Below are 13,980 nucleotides of genomic sequence, written 5' to 3'. Positions count from 1 at the left end.
TTGCTCATTGTTGGGACGCGCCGTCTTTTACACATCACGCATCGAACTTTCCAGCCTTATCACTGGTGGCCGCGCAAGCTCTGAAATGAGCTTCACTGTTCGCGTCTTGCGCGCGATCTTAACAACGATCTACAACAATTGTGAGGCTTCTCGAACACTGAGGCGCAGCCTGCGCCGATCATTGCTTACAGCCTTTGAGGGCGTAAACCGAATACAGCAAAACTGAAACAAGACAGGCCCGTGGCCGGATCGTGCCGCAACTGGCCTTCCATTTTGCCTGTACCAGGGCTCAATACCGTAAACGTTACCATTCGATCACGTGTGGCGCGTACCCGTATATACTGGGCAGAACACGGAACCTAAACTTCGCTGTTATAAAGGCTGAATAATGCTGGGAAAACGTTCTGAACAGCGGAAAATTTTATATGTACCAGTATATAAACAGCACAGTAACTAGCTGCATGTATGCACTCTCATCAAAGTTTAACTCTGACGTTCCGATTTTGCATGCATACATTTTGCTGTAGTAAACACACTACTGCAGCGAGCAAGCGAAAACCGAAACTGGAACCGAAATCGGCTGCAAGCTGCCAGACTACTTGCGTAGTAACACAAATGTGTGGAGGCCCCGCCTCCGTAGCCTTCGCTCCAATGTCAAGAAAAGCTGTCGCCGAGTATTATAGTAGTAGTCGTCGTCGTAGTAGTAGGTAGCCACGTCCACGGCAAGACTATAGAAGCGGCACACACGCACACTTTCCAATTGCTGAGGAAACCCGCGCACAATAATCATAATTAAAAGATAGTTCTTTCTGGTGAAATAACTTACTGAGATGAGTATTGGTGACTTAATCTTCAATAACATTTCCCTCGATTTTGATGCTTACTACAAATAAACTAGTATCAGAAGGACTTACTTTGAGCACTATATGACCAGAAAGGGTTGCCAAATTAAAAATCGCTGGGCGTCACCTCCTTGCTTTTAGCAAGGTTATCGAGGATTGGGCGCAGTGCCATGAATATAGTATATGCTTCTATATGCTTCTTTAAGAAGACCCAACAGGCAAAATGATCATGGATATGTGTGAAAGCATGATTTGATCATTTGCAATAGTACTGAGAAGTGTGAAGAGCAAATAAGATGGGAGATAGGAACGCTGCAGTCGACGATAGATTACGCACTGATGTCATGTAGGATGTATGATAGGGTCAGGGGAATGCATACAGATGAATGTGGCTCCAGAAGTCTGTGTAGTGATCACAAACGTATCAAGCTAAGTTTTGGAAGAGCAGTGAAAGTGGGAAGGAGACACGATGAGCAACTACCGGAAATTTTTATCCAGAAAAGCAAATAGAAATAGCTACTAAACAAACTAGGAAAGTAATCACTGAGGATAATAAAGTAGTGTGGACATACACCAATCCAATAAACTGTTTGAGCTAGAGCTTGCTAAGGCAAGTGACAAGTCGCCCCGGAAAAGAAGACAAACACCAAGAATTGGTGGGATGAGGAAGTTAAGAGAGCCATAGCAAAACGTCAGGAAGCCTCTAGGGAACACAGACATGCTAAGCAGCGGGGTGAACCGACAGATGATGTTGAAAGAAAATGAAAAATCTGTCTAAGCTGTCGAAGGGAAGCTCCCTTCTGATCAATGAAAAGATGAGAAGAAAGGGGGCTCAGTGGCTGGCAGAAGTACATACAAAGGATAGAAATGCAGCTGCAAAATTTAGGAACCATCTAAACTTCCTAAGATATCAGACGAGCCATTAGCAGAGGTTTATAACTACAGCTCATGGTGCTAGGCTAGAAGGGGACGAAGTACATCAACAGGCCCAGATGGCATTACAGTTTTGCTGATGAAGACATTGGGTCCGAAGTCAAGACAGGCTTTGAGAGAGGCCGTGAGCAAAATAATAATCGATGGTGAAGTCCCCGATGGATGGAAACTTAGCAGGATGAGTATGATCTATAAAAAAAAGGGGGACAAAGCTGACAAACAACTATCGTCCTATAACAGTGACAACAGTGGTCTACAGGCTTGTGATGCAGATTATAAAGTAATAACTTCAGGCATGGATAGAGAATTTGAGGGTGCTGGGGGAACCACAAAATAGGTTTCAGAAACAACGGAGGCTGGAAGACAATGTGTTCTGACTGACGCAGTGCATCGAAATAGCAGAAAAAATGGCAGCATATCCACGGAGTGAATGATGGAGAGTGGGGCGAAGAATTCGTCCCTCCATTCGTTCTTGCTTCCATCCGTCCATGTGTCCGTCAGTGTGACCGTCCATTCGCCCATCATCCCGTCCGTGCGTGCGTCTGTTCGTGCGTCCGTCCCTGCGTTCGTCCATGCAGCCGCCCCTGCGTCCGTTCATGCGTCCATCCATGCATCTGTCTATGTGTCCGTTCGTCCATCTATTCAACACTCCAAGTACCACCGTCTCGCATCTTTTCATCATATATTCACCATATAGAAGCACCGCCATCCAGCGGACATTTCAAGGACTAAACGACAGCTGGCACACGCACACTTTCTTACGGCTTGCGCTTCGGGTCCACTTCCCACCTTTAACCACCTCGAGTTCATGGTATATACTAGTTCACTGTAATCATGGCACTGCGGCCGAACGCTCGCTAAACTTTTCGAAAACCAAGGAGGTTACGCTCAGCGAGTATGACGTAGCAAACTTTTTCAGTCAGAGAGTGCTCATTGTACATGCCATTGGCTGCTAATGGGAAATGAGAGGCGGCGAATTTGGCTTTTACTTTTTTACGGCTTCCGCTTCGTATCTACTTCCCATTTTTAACCACCTCGAGTTCATTCATGGTATATACAAGTTCATTGTATTCATGGCACTACGACTCAACGCTCGCTATACCTTTCTAAAGCTAAGGAGGTTACACCAAACGAGTATAACGTAGCAACCCTTTCTTGTCAGATAGTGCTCAATGTACATGCCAATGGCTGCTAATGGTGATCTCAGCCTTTGCGTTTACTAAAAGCCGAATGCTCCTGTCTGTCATTTCCTATTAGCAGCCATTGACATGTACATTAAGCACTATTTTTTATTCTTCAACAACGCACAGAAGAAGTCTCCCACCGGCACCACCTTGGAGGTCAAAATGTTATACTTCTTACAAATTGAGGGGGCCGAACGGGTGCCGCTATAAGGAGCTTCGCCCCTAAAAGAACACAGGCCCCTATGGCCAGCATTTTTGGATATCAAGGGGGCGCACGATAGCGTGGTTCACGAGGACTTGTGGGGAATACTGGACCCACTAGGTGTAGAAGATGGAGTCAGTAATCTTTTAAAGGATATCTATAAAGGTAACAAGGTAGTTATAAAGTGTGAAAAACAGGTATCCAAGCAAGCAGAAGTAAAACGGGGGCTTATGCAGGGGTGTCCTCTGTCACCTTTGTTTTTTATGATGTACCTACAAGGATTAGAGGTCAAATTAGAGGGAAGTGGTCTGGGGTTTAACCCCTCTTTCGTCAAAAGAGGAAAACTCATTGAACAGGCACTACCTGCATTGATGTACGCTGATGATATAGTAATGATAGCCGACAACAAACAACATTTGCAGAGATTGATGTACATCTACGGTAATGAGGAATATAGGTTAGATTTCAGATTCAGTAAGAAAAAATCAGCAGCCATATATTTTAATGATAATGAAGGTAGTAAGTTTAGAATACAGGAGGTCACACTAGAGATAACAGATAAATACATATATCTGAGCATTTGGGTAAGCGAGGGGATCGAGTACCTGAGGGAACACGAAATATACGTGACGACTAAAGTAACAGGAACGCAGCAGTAATGAAAAACAGGGCACTGTAGAATTACAATAAGTATGATGTTGTTAGAGGATTATAAAAAGGGGTCATGGTTCCTGGTCTGACGTTTGGCAATGCGGTTTTGTGCATAAGATCAGAAGTTCAAACAAGGTTTGAAATTAAGCAACCTGGAATAGGTAGGCTTGCCTTAGGAGCTCACGGAAATACACCAAATCAGGGAGTACAAGGTGATATGAGATTGACATCATTTGAGGGCAGGGAAGCTAGCAGCAAGATAAAATTTGAGAAGCGGTTGAGAGAAATGTGGGAGGAGCGTTGGGCTAGGAAGGTATTCAGGTACTTGTGCATGAAGAATGTCGATACAAAATGGAGGAAGCGAACCAGAAGATTGACTGGTAAATACTGGGAAAGCAGCAGGGGGCCAAACTAAAAAGAATTATCGGTTAAGAAGAACATTAAGGAAGCTGAGACCAATATGTGGAGAATTACCATTATTAAAAAGTCGGCACTAGAGATCTATCGAACTTTTAAGCAGGAAATTGCCAAGGAAAGAACCTATGAAAATACTTAGGGTTTTTCTCTACTGTTTGAGGCCAGGACGGGAGTATTGCGAACCAAGACATATCGGGCCAAATACGAAGGGGAAGAGACGGTATGCAGTGCGTGTGAAGAGGAGGAGGAAACTGCTTAACACTTCATAATGTTCGGTAAATGGCTTCACCCTATAGTTTAGGATCATGGCGCAGAGTTTTTCAAGCACTGGGGCTTAGGGACAGGGAGGGCAAAACAGACTTTAAGTGGGTAGAATCAACTAGAAAGAGGTTATCTGATTGGTGGCTAAAGCCAATGCAGGAGTGAAAATTAAACCCTTCACTGCAAAGTACCAGTCCTCAACATCACTATTTAACGAAAAAAAAATCTAGTTTTCGGTTCACTAAGTATTGCAGCTTGGTGGCGTTAGCCACTGCCAGATCTAAAGGGTACAGCCATATCAGTCTATAAATCCATCTGAATATATGATGAAAATATGCCAGATGGCGGTACTTGGAATGTTAACTAGATGAACGGAAGGATGCACGGGCGGACAGACAGACGGATGCATGGACTGACGCATGGTTGGATGGACGAATGGATGGACACGTGAATGGACAAACGCACGGACGGACGCAGAGACGGATGCACGTACGGAAGCACGAACGTACGGATGGACGCATGAAGGGACGCACGGACAGACCAACGGATGCACTGACGGTCGCACAGACAGGCGCGCGGATGGGCGGAAGCAAGAACGAATGGACGGACTAACGCTTCGCCCCACTCATCATCATACACTCCGTGGATATGCTGTGATTTTTTTGCTTCGCTAAATTTTCAACAACATTCAGACTGCGTGAATTCTGCACATTTTATAAGGTAAAACTCGTATGGCAGAGCCATATATTGGAAATTGTTAAAAATATATTTGGATTCTCACAGCGTAAGCTCAACGTTTGTTTTTCTTACCATTACAGTGTAAAATGTTCCAGACAGTCCGATTCCAATCGTGCACCAAAGAAGTGGCAGGTGAAATGCTGGAAGATGTTAAAAAGACATGATGTGAAAAAGTTGCACACTATGAAATGAAAGCTGGTCAATCACACAATGTCAGCGGATGATGCGCAAAAGTTGCGTGCTGTCGCTGTATTTGCACCTTGAAAAACTTTTTTGTTTATAAGCACAGAGTATGTAAACGAACTATGCGAAGCCACCAAATCGCACAACTTATTGGTCTATTGAAGACATACTGATAATTTTGGCATTTCCTTCACAAAAACTGTGCTGATCAATACAGTCATAGTACATTGCCATTGTTGTTTTGTTTCACTGTAGCCATACCTTTTAGTAGGTCAATACTATATTTCATAACCAGAAATGACGTGTGATTCGGACCCACTGGGACAGCCAACCACATCAGGAAGAACAGGGACATGACGATCATTTCTTTGTGTCAGCTGTGTTCGTGCTATAAACCCGGACTCAAACAAATTTTCAGTCATATTTTACCTACCCGCTGCAATCGTGGCTGTCTAAGAGATTCTTTTGGGAAACATTCATTCAGCCAGAAGTGGCATATACATCTCTTTACGGCAACAATATATTTCGCCCGATGCATTTGAAGCACCTTCATGATGAAAAATCTGTGGGCGCTAACTTCAGTATATCTCTGGAATTTTTTGTACGATATATGCCTAATAAACTAATCAGGAAACATGCCGAGAACTTTTCATAGCACCAGCTTGCCCATTTCTGGGTCATGTCATTGTTCGCTGAAGATTCCTTGCTCTCGGGTTATTTCGTATCCACTTTATGAAGCCAGCAGAGCCGAAATTAAAAAATGACACAAGCTCGGACACAGCCGCCGCTATGAGCGCTGTAGTGATTTCATTTTCTCAGCTTTTTTATTGTGCTACAATGATTTTCTCAAATTAAGCTCACCGCAGGTATTCAACCTGCCTGATGAAACCACTCCACACAGTGAGCCGCTTTAAAATGCCAGCAGTGGGCTAGTATTTAGTAGTCAATGTGTATGCCTAAACGTATAGCAGGTGCGTAAGAGGATAGATATTATTCCTAAAATTCAGTTGTCGGTTGAGGATAGTGAACAATGATTATGAAATCTGTGACGCAATTTTTAGTTGTCCGACTGCAGCAGAAAATCTAAACTAATAGATTCAGCGACCTTTGAGTAAACGTGAATCAACACCGCCATGTGAGTGCTAACCAGCATTAAATCTTTCACCGAAGAGTTGGTCACAATGTTTCACTGATTCCACTTCAGGAGGAAAACTCTCCCACCCCGTTTGGATCCACATCAGATTATTATTGGTGGCAAGCGTCTGCCCATATCTCTCTGAAATTTCCAAAACATAAGAAACTCGGCGAGCAGCCTTTACATTGCGTTGTTCAGCACTGCAACGGACACTTTGCATCCTGCAAATTATATATGGTTTATTTCATGCAGCTCTTGAAGGTCTGCCAAAACACTTTGTAAGCGAACGCACGGGGCCACACTATAAGCTGATTGTAGCACTTTTTGATGCCATTAAACATAACAAATATTTGCGTAGGAGGTGATGAAACACTGGCGCATAAAACTTAAGGCACACAAGCATTTCGGCTTATTTTTATGTCTTAAATCAGGTGAACTTTAGGGAAATAACATTCGTGGTTCAAATGCGATGTTCGGACGATGCCACACCTAGTGAATGGAAGTAGGTATAGCTTTCATTATATATACGTTCGGTACTTGAACGAGACCTGCAGCTTTTCACACGCCCGTTTTTGCGCTTCAACGCCATCTACACGCGGACGCGCCTCGGTGGGTAATGAGCGCACGAATTCGTATTTAGCTTCTCAATATCCCAGGCACGCAGTTCCTGTCACGAGGTTCATCACCATCATCAGCTTGACAACGCCCACTGAAGGTCAAATGCCTCTGCCATGATCCACCAATCAACCAACTTTAGTGCTTTCTGCTGCCACTTTATACCTGCGAAAATTTTTAGTCTCATCAGCCCACCTAACATTCTGTCTCCCCCTCGTGCGTTTGCCATCTGTCAGAATCTGGTCACCTACCCCTTATAACCAGTGCTTATCCTGCCTATGCGCTACGTGTCCGGCCCATATCCATTACTTGTTCTTGATTTCAACTATAATATCCTTCATCACAGTTTGTCTGTAACCCACTCTGCTCGGTTTTTCTCTCTTAGGGTTACACCTATCACTTTCATTTCCATCGCTCGTGGCGTCGTTGATTGATTGATTGAATAGTAGATTGATTGATGGATTGATTGATTGATTAAAACTTTATTTTTGTGCTGAGAAGAAGCTGGTGAGACCCCGCGCCATCCGACTAATCCCAAATAGGGACCGTCAAGCTGTGCTTGGTGGCCCGTTCACAGGCCCTCTGGACGGCCGGGGTTCGATTCTTAACTTCGGGGCTGCGTAAGAGCGCAGCCCACCTGTCCTCGCTGAGGGCGGGGCTGATGGCTTCACATTCCCAGAACACATGGTTGAATGTGGCTAACAGTCCACAAGCGGGCAATCGGCACTTGGCTACCGTTCAAGGTAGATGGCATGAAGAACCGCAGGGTTAGGATACGCACTGGCTTGCAATCGTCTTAGGGTGACTGCCTGCGCCCTGCACAAGGCAGGGTGTGGGAGAGGGAATACCCTTCTTGACAGATAGAAGTGTTTTCTAATTTCGTTTAACGTAAGTAAGAATTTTCAGCGAGGCAGAGGGACTGTGGAGGCGGCGCGGTCAGTGGGTCCTCGCGCGGCCTCGTGTGCGCCTTCGTTCGGGTTAGAGGTAGAGCCCTCAATCGACCCCAGGTGAGCAGGAAACCAAGTGAGAGAACGGGGCGTGATACTTTTGACGCTTTAGAGAATGCGGAGGGCCTGAGGGGCTACCATCCCGGTTTCGTAGGCTTCGATAGCCGCCTAGGAGTCGCTGTATATTGACTCTGTGACTATTTAGCATAGCCAGCGCGATTGCAACCTGTTCGGCTATCACGGGCTTCGATGTACGTACTGTATTGGAGCAAGTGAGCCTGAAATTTCAGTCGACGATGGAAACAGCGAATGCCTTTTGTTAGACACATGGCGCAGCATCCACAAAGCTTGCATCAGTGGGGTTGCTACGGACGTGCTCGAACATACCTTTACCACTGGCCCTACGTCGACCGACGTTGTGCGCAGGGTGTATATTGCGCGAATGCGTGCGATGCGCAGTTGAGACCTCATATTTCTGGGAATCTGCGTGGAATCGGGGCACTGGTCAATACAGTTGAGGCCCATATCGTCGAGTATCTTGCGGCCCGATTCGATTCCAGAAAGCCTGAGCAGCTGTGAGCGCTCTTGCTCCTCGATTATCTCTTCGAGTGTATTTTGAACACCGAGCTTGATAAGGTTTTCAGTGCGAGTGCTTACAGGCAAGCCAAGCGCGAACTTGAAGACCTTTCTTATGAGGGAATTGAGCTTACTCCTCTCTGCAACATGCTGATTATGCATGGCCGCTGAGTACGAAAGGTGGCAGAGCACAAACGCGTGTATGATCGGGATGTGATTGTCTTCCTTGATTCCCCGGTGTCTATTGGTGATCCTTCGGATGAGGCCAAGAGCACTTTTTGTCTTGGTAGTGATCTGTCTCAGTGCAGCTCCGTTAGCGCCGTTGGACTCCGTATACATTCCCAATATTAGGAGCGAATCCACTCTGGGCACTTGGTGCCCGCCATGGGTGAAAAGCCGTATTTCACTTTGAGACGCCGGTTTCCAGTCATGGTGGCCGCCACCTCAGGGTCTTTTCTTGTAGAGCAGAAGTTCAGATATCGATGAGGAGCACCTGAGACCGGTGGGACGGAGGAAACGTTCGGTCACGTCGATTGCGCGCTGCTTGGCTTCCTCAACTCGACCATCGCTCCTGTCGGTGCGTTATATATCTGCGCAGATGGTATGATTGATCCATTGAACCTTCGTGAGTTCCTTAGAGAGCCCGATCACCACGATTTTAAATAGTGTTGGTGAAATAACTGAGCCCTGAGGCGTGCCGTGTGAACCGCGGTTGATCTCTCCTGATAAGTACCCTTCGATCTTGAGCTTGGTAGTTCTCTGGTAAACCAGGGGTCTCACGAAGTCGTAGACCCTCTTCCCTAGCCCTAGGCTCGACGTCTTCAATTTAAGCTGAAGCCTCTTTGTAATCCTGCACGATTCTGCTCCGTAGGTAAGTACTGGCAAGATGCAGCTGTTGTATACCTTCCTCTCGAGAGATAGTGGCAATCTGCCAGTCATGATTCGACAGTGCTTGCCAAATATGCTCCACTCTATTCTTATTCTTCTAGTTATTTCACTCTCATGGTTCGGTTCGACGGTTGCTACCTGTCCTAAGTAGACATATTCCTGTGCAGCTTCCAGCGTCTCTCCACCTACCACGAAGCGCTGTTTTCTGCCGACTGTTGCACATTTCTTTTGTTAAATGCATAGTCTTTTTCAGACGTATTCCTATGCTTTCTTTGTCCAGATCAGTAATCATTAGTCCCCTGAGTTCCTCCTCAAGGCAATGTCATCAGTGAATCGCAGGCAATTTAGATACTCTTCATTACTTCTTATCCCTAAATCTTCCCAATCTAGGGTCTTGAAAACATCCTGTAAACACGCGGTGAATATCAGTGGAGAGATCGTGCCTTCTTGCTTTACACCCTTCTTTAGTGGAATTCTGTCACTTTCTTTATAGAAAACAATGGTGACTGTGTGTACGCCGTAAATTTTTTCGAGTACTTTCATGTAGCGTTCGTCAGTGCCCTGATTTCGTAGTGCCTGCGTCACTGCTGATACTTCGATAGAGCCAACCGGCTTCTCGTAACCCATGGAAGCTAAGTATAGGGGTTGGTTATGTTCCATGCATTTCTCTGTCACCTGGTTTATGATATGAATATGCTCTATTGTGGAGTAGCCAGTACAAAATTCTGCTTGGTCTTTTCGTTGAACTATAACGTCAGCTTAATTCTAAGATGTCTAATTTTTGTGAATAGTCTGTAGAGAACAGAAAGTGAGCTGATCGACCTGTGATTTTTGAAGTCCTTCAATTTTGAAGTTTCCTTTTTTATAAATTAGGATGATGTTCGCGTTCTTCCTAAACTCAGGTACCAATACCGTCAAGAGACCCTTCACATATAAGGTAGCCAGTTTTTTTTTTTTTTAAACACGCCCCGCCGCGGTGGTCTAGTGGCTACGGTACTCAGCTGCTGACCCGCAGATCGCGGGTTCAAATCCCGGCTGCGGCGGCTGCATTTCCGTTGGAGGCGGAAATGTTGTAGGCCCGTGTACTCAGGTTTGGGTGCACGTTAAAGATCCCCAGGTGGTCAAAATTCCCGGAGCCCTCCACTACGGCGTCTCTCATAATCATGTGGTGGTTTTGGGACGTTAAACCCCACAATTCAATCAATCAATCAGTTTTTTCTAGCACAAGCTTGCGACTGCATGCCACACATGACTACATGCCACACTCATGACGCGCTTGCGTGCGTTTCGCTGGCTTCTAATAAACCGAATTCGGTATTACGGGGCGTGAATGGATGACGAAGGTATGCGACTGCCGCAAACATGATAATCATCAGATGCGTGTCATGTAAAGACATGACTAGATGCTACGCTCATGATGCGCTCGCGGCTCCGCCGCGGTGGTCTAGTGGCTAAGGCACGCGGCTCCTGACCCACAGGTCACGGGTTCGAATTCCGGCTGTGGCGGCTGTATTTCCCATGGAGGCGGAAATGTTGAAGGCCCTAGTGCTCAGATTTGGGTGCACGTTAAAGAGCCCCAAGTGGTCGCGGAGCCCTTCCGCCTGTTTCGCAAAATCCACATGTACCAAATTCGGTATTGCGTGACTCTAATGGACGACATAGGTAAATGACACGTCCAAACATGATTATCATGACATGCGTATTATGTACCAACTACGCCCGACACTGATGATGCACTCGCGGCCGTTTCACTACCTTCAAACATGTCATAATTTGGCGTTACGTCACGTGAAAGGGTTGCGAAGGTACGTGACTGGTGCAAACATGATACTCATCAGATGCCTGTCATGTAAGAATTATTACACGCCACACTCAAGCAGCCAATACACTTCAGCGTGAGTGGGCGCGCGTGCGCGCCGGCGTTCGTCTTATTGCGTCACACCGGCGATGCCACGCCAGGTGCCGATATCCTCCAAGTAGAGATCAGTGGATCTTCTCGCTCACCTTTACTGTGGATCTGCATGCCATATACTCGCAGGCGAGCACCGCGCTGCGTTGCTTTGACGCATGCGCGTTTGAGCGCAATGGCGTCCGTACGTCAAGAAAAGATGGAGGCGCCGTGCTGTGTAAGTAACGTCGTCGGCGTGAAATCCAGCATGTCGCATTTCGCGCCGGTTGCCACCAGGCCGCGCCGACGGACGCTGGTCGCGCCGGTTGCGCCTGGCATCACACTATACAGTGTTCGCGTTTTGTTAGCGTGGCGTCGCTGCACCCAGCCTGCGCGTGCGTCAACTTTGCGTGAGAGTATATTGGGCCCTTCATGACACGCTCGCCACTGTTGCGCTAGCTCCACACGTTCCATATTTGGTATCACGGGAAGTGAATAGACGACGAAGGCAAAAGACACGTGCAAACATGACAACCATAACATGCGTTTCATGTAAAACATGCCTACATGCTACGCTCATAGCGTTCTCACAGCCGTTTCACTAGTTTCACATACACGAACTTTCTTATAACGTGCCGTGAATGGGCGATGAATGTAAATGACACGTCCAAATATGACAATCATGATATATATTTCATGTAAAACATGACTAGATGCTACGCTCATAGCACGCTCGCTAGTTCCATATGTACCAAAGTTGGTATCAGGTGACGTTAATAGATGACGAAGGTAAATGAAAGGCCCAAACTTGATAATCAGGACATGGAAGTCATGTACGGCATAATTTACCTCCACCTCTTAACATTGTGCTGATTTTAAGGTGCCCTATCACTCTTCCTCACTCGTGCTTTGCATATCATCGATTCTCACTGTACGTGGGATCTGCCAAATTTTATGGCTACCTGCCTTCTCTAAACAGTTTTTACAACGTCAAACCAAAGCAACATAAAGCCAGCATAATCCCAACTATTTAACTTTCCAATATGAAGACTAGTTCGTCACACTAAGAAGGAGTTTGACGAAATATTAGTGACATACATAGTAGAAGTCGTAATCAAAGAGAATCGGGAATCTCGCCAGAACGACAAGGGAAGTAAAAGAATCCTTAGAGTGAATGCATACAGACAAACCCGCTGGTGAAGATCAGGTAGCAAGAAAATTGGCCGATTCGACGTACAGTAGGGATCGATGATATGCGAAGCGTGAGTGAGAAATGTTGTTTTGTCACTTTCAAATGAGCACAACGTTATGAGGTGGACATGAATTATCTTGTACATGACTTCCATATCATGACTACCATGTTTCAACGAGTCATTTACCTTCGTCATCTATTCCCGTCACGTGATACGAAATTTGGTATAGGTGAAGCTAGTGAAACAGCCGCGAGCGCATCATGAGAGTAGCATTTGGTCACGTTTTACGTGACACGCATGCCAATATTAGACAGTTAGAGTTTATGGTTAACGCGGTAGCAGAGGTTAAAGGAATGACGTTACCGAGCAGCAAACGTTAGTTGTGCGCAGTGTCTCATAGTTTAGCGGGATAGCGTTTACGTGGTGTACGTGCCTTAGCTGGAACGATGGCGCCACCTAACGAATGGTTAATAATTTAAAGACAGTGAGAAGGAAAATAAAATGAAAATGTTTGAATATGCCACCACGCGAAGTAATTTTACAAGTTTACTTTAGTACTCATATTGCAGCGCGTATGTGCCAGTGGTGAGGACAACGAAGCAGCACGAGTGTCCTTGGCCGAGGGCAAAAAACGAAGAAGTCGTTGCAGTCTGTTTCCTGCGATTGATAAATCGTGTTCTCATCAGCGGAAAAGATACCTGGTAGCTCCACTTGAAAAATTGGCATTAGAATTAAATGTGGCAGTAATTTTGTCGTTTGGCAGCATTAAAATCGGTTACAGCCACAGGGACGTCTGCTCTGCGGTATTTGAATACATAATTGAAACAAAGCGATAGCCATGTTAATCTGCCTATATATGTATATATATATATATATATATATATATATATATATATATATATATATATATATATATATATATATATGTGTGTGTGTGTGTGTGTGTGTGTGTGTGTGTGTGTGTGTATATATATTTATTTATGTATGTATGTATGTATGTATGTATGTATATATGTATGTATGTGTGCGTATGTATATATATATATATATATATATATATATATCATTTTAGACCCACCATTACCTCCGTCTCAAATCGCATCTGATAGCCTGCATTGCTCCCTGCTCAGATATACTCCTTTTTCGATTTTCGGCTTTTCTTTCGATATTTTTTTCCAGCCCACATTACGTTTTGTTTGAAAAAACATTACCCTTTTAGTTAAGATCCTGCCGCCCGGTTCTTGGCCGATCCCCCTTTGTGGGTGTGCGCCAGAGTATCAAGGATCATCATCATCATCATCATCATCATCATCAATCGTATTTGTTT

Source organism: Rhipicephalus microplus, unplaced genomic scaffold, assembly GCF_043290135.1.
Source record: "Rhipicephalus microplus isolate Deutch F79 unplaced genomic scaffold, USDA_Rmic scaffold_15, whole genome shotgun sequence".
Taxonomy (NCBI): Eukaryota; Metazoa; Arthropoda; class Arachnida; order Ixodida; family Ixodidae; genus Rhipicephalus; species Rhipicephalus microplus.
This window is presented reverse-complemented; position numbering follows the sequence as displayed.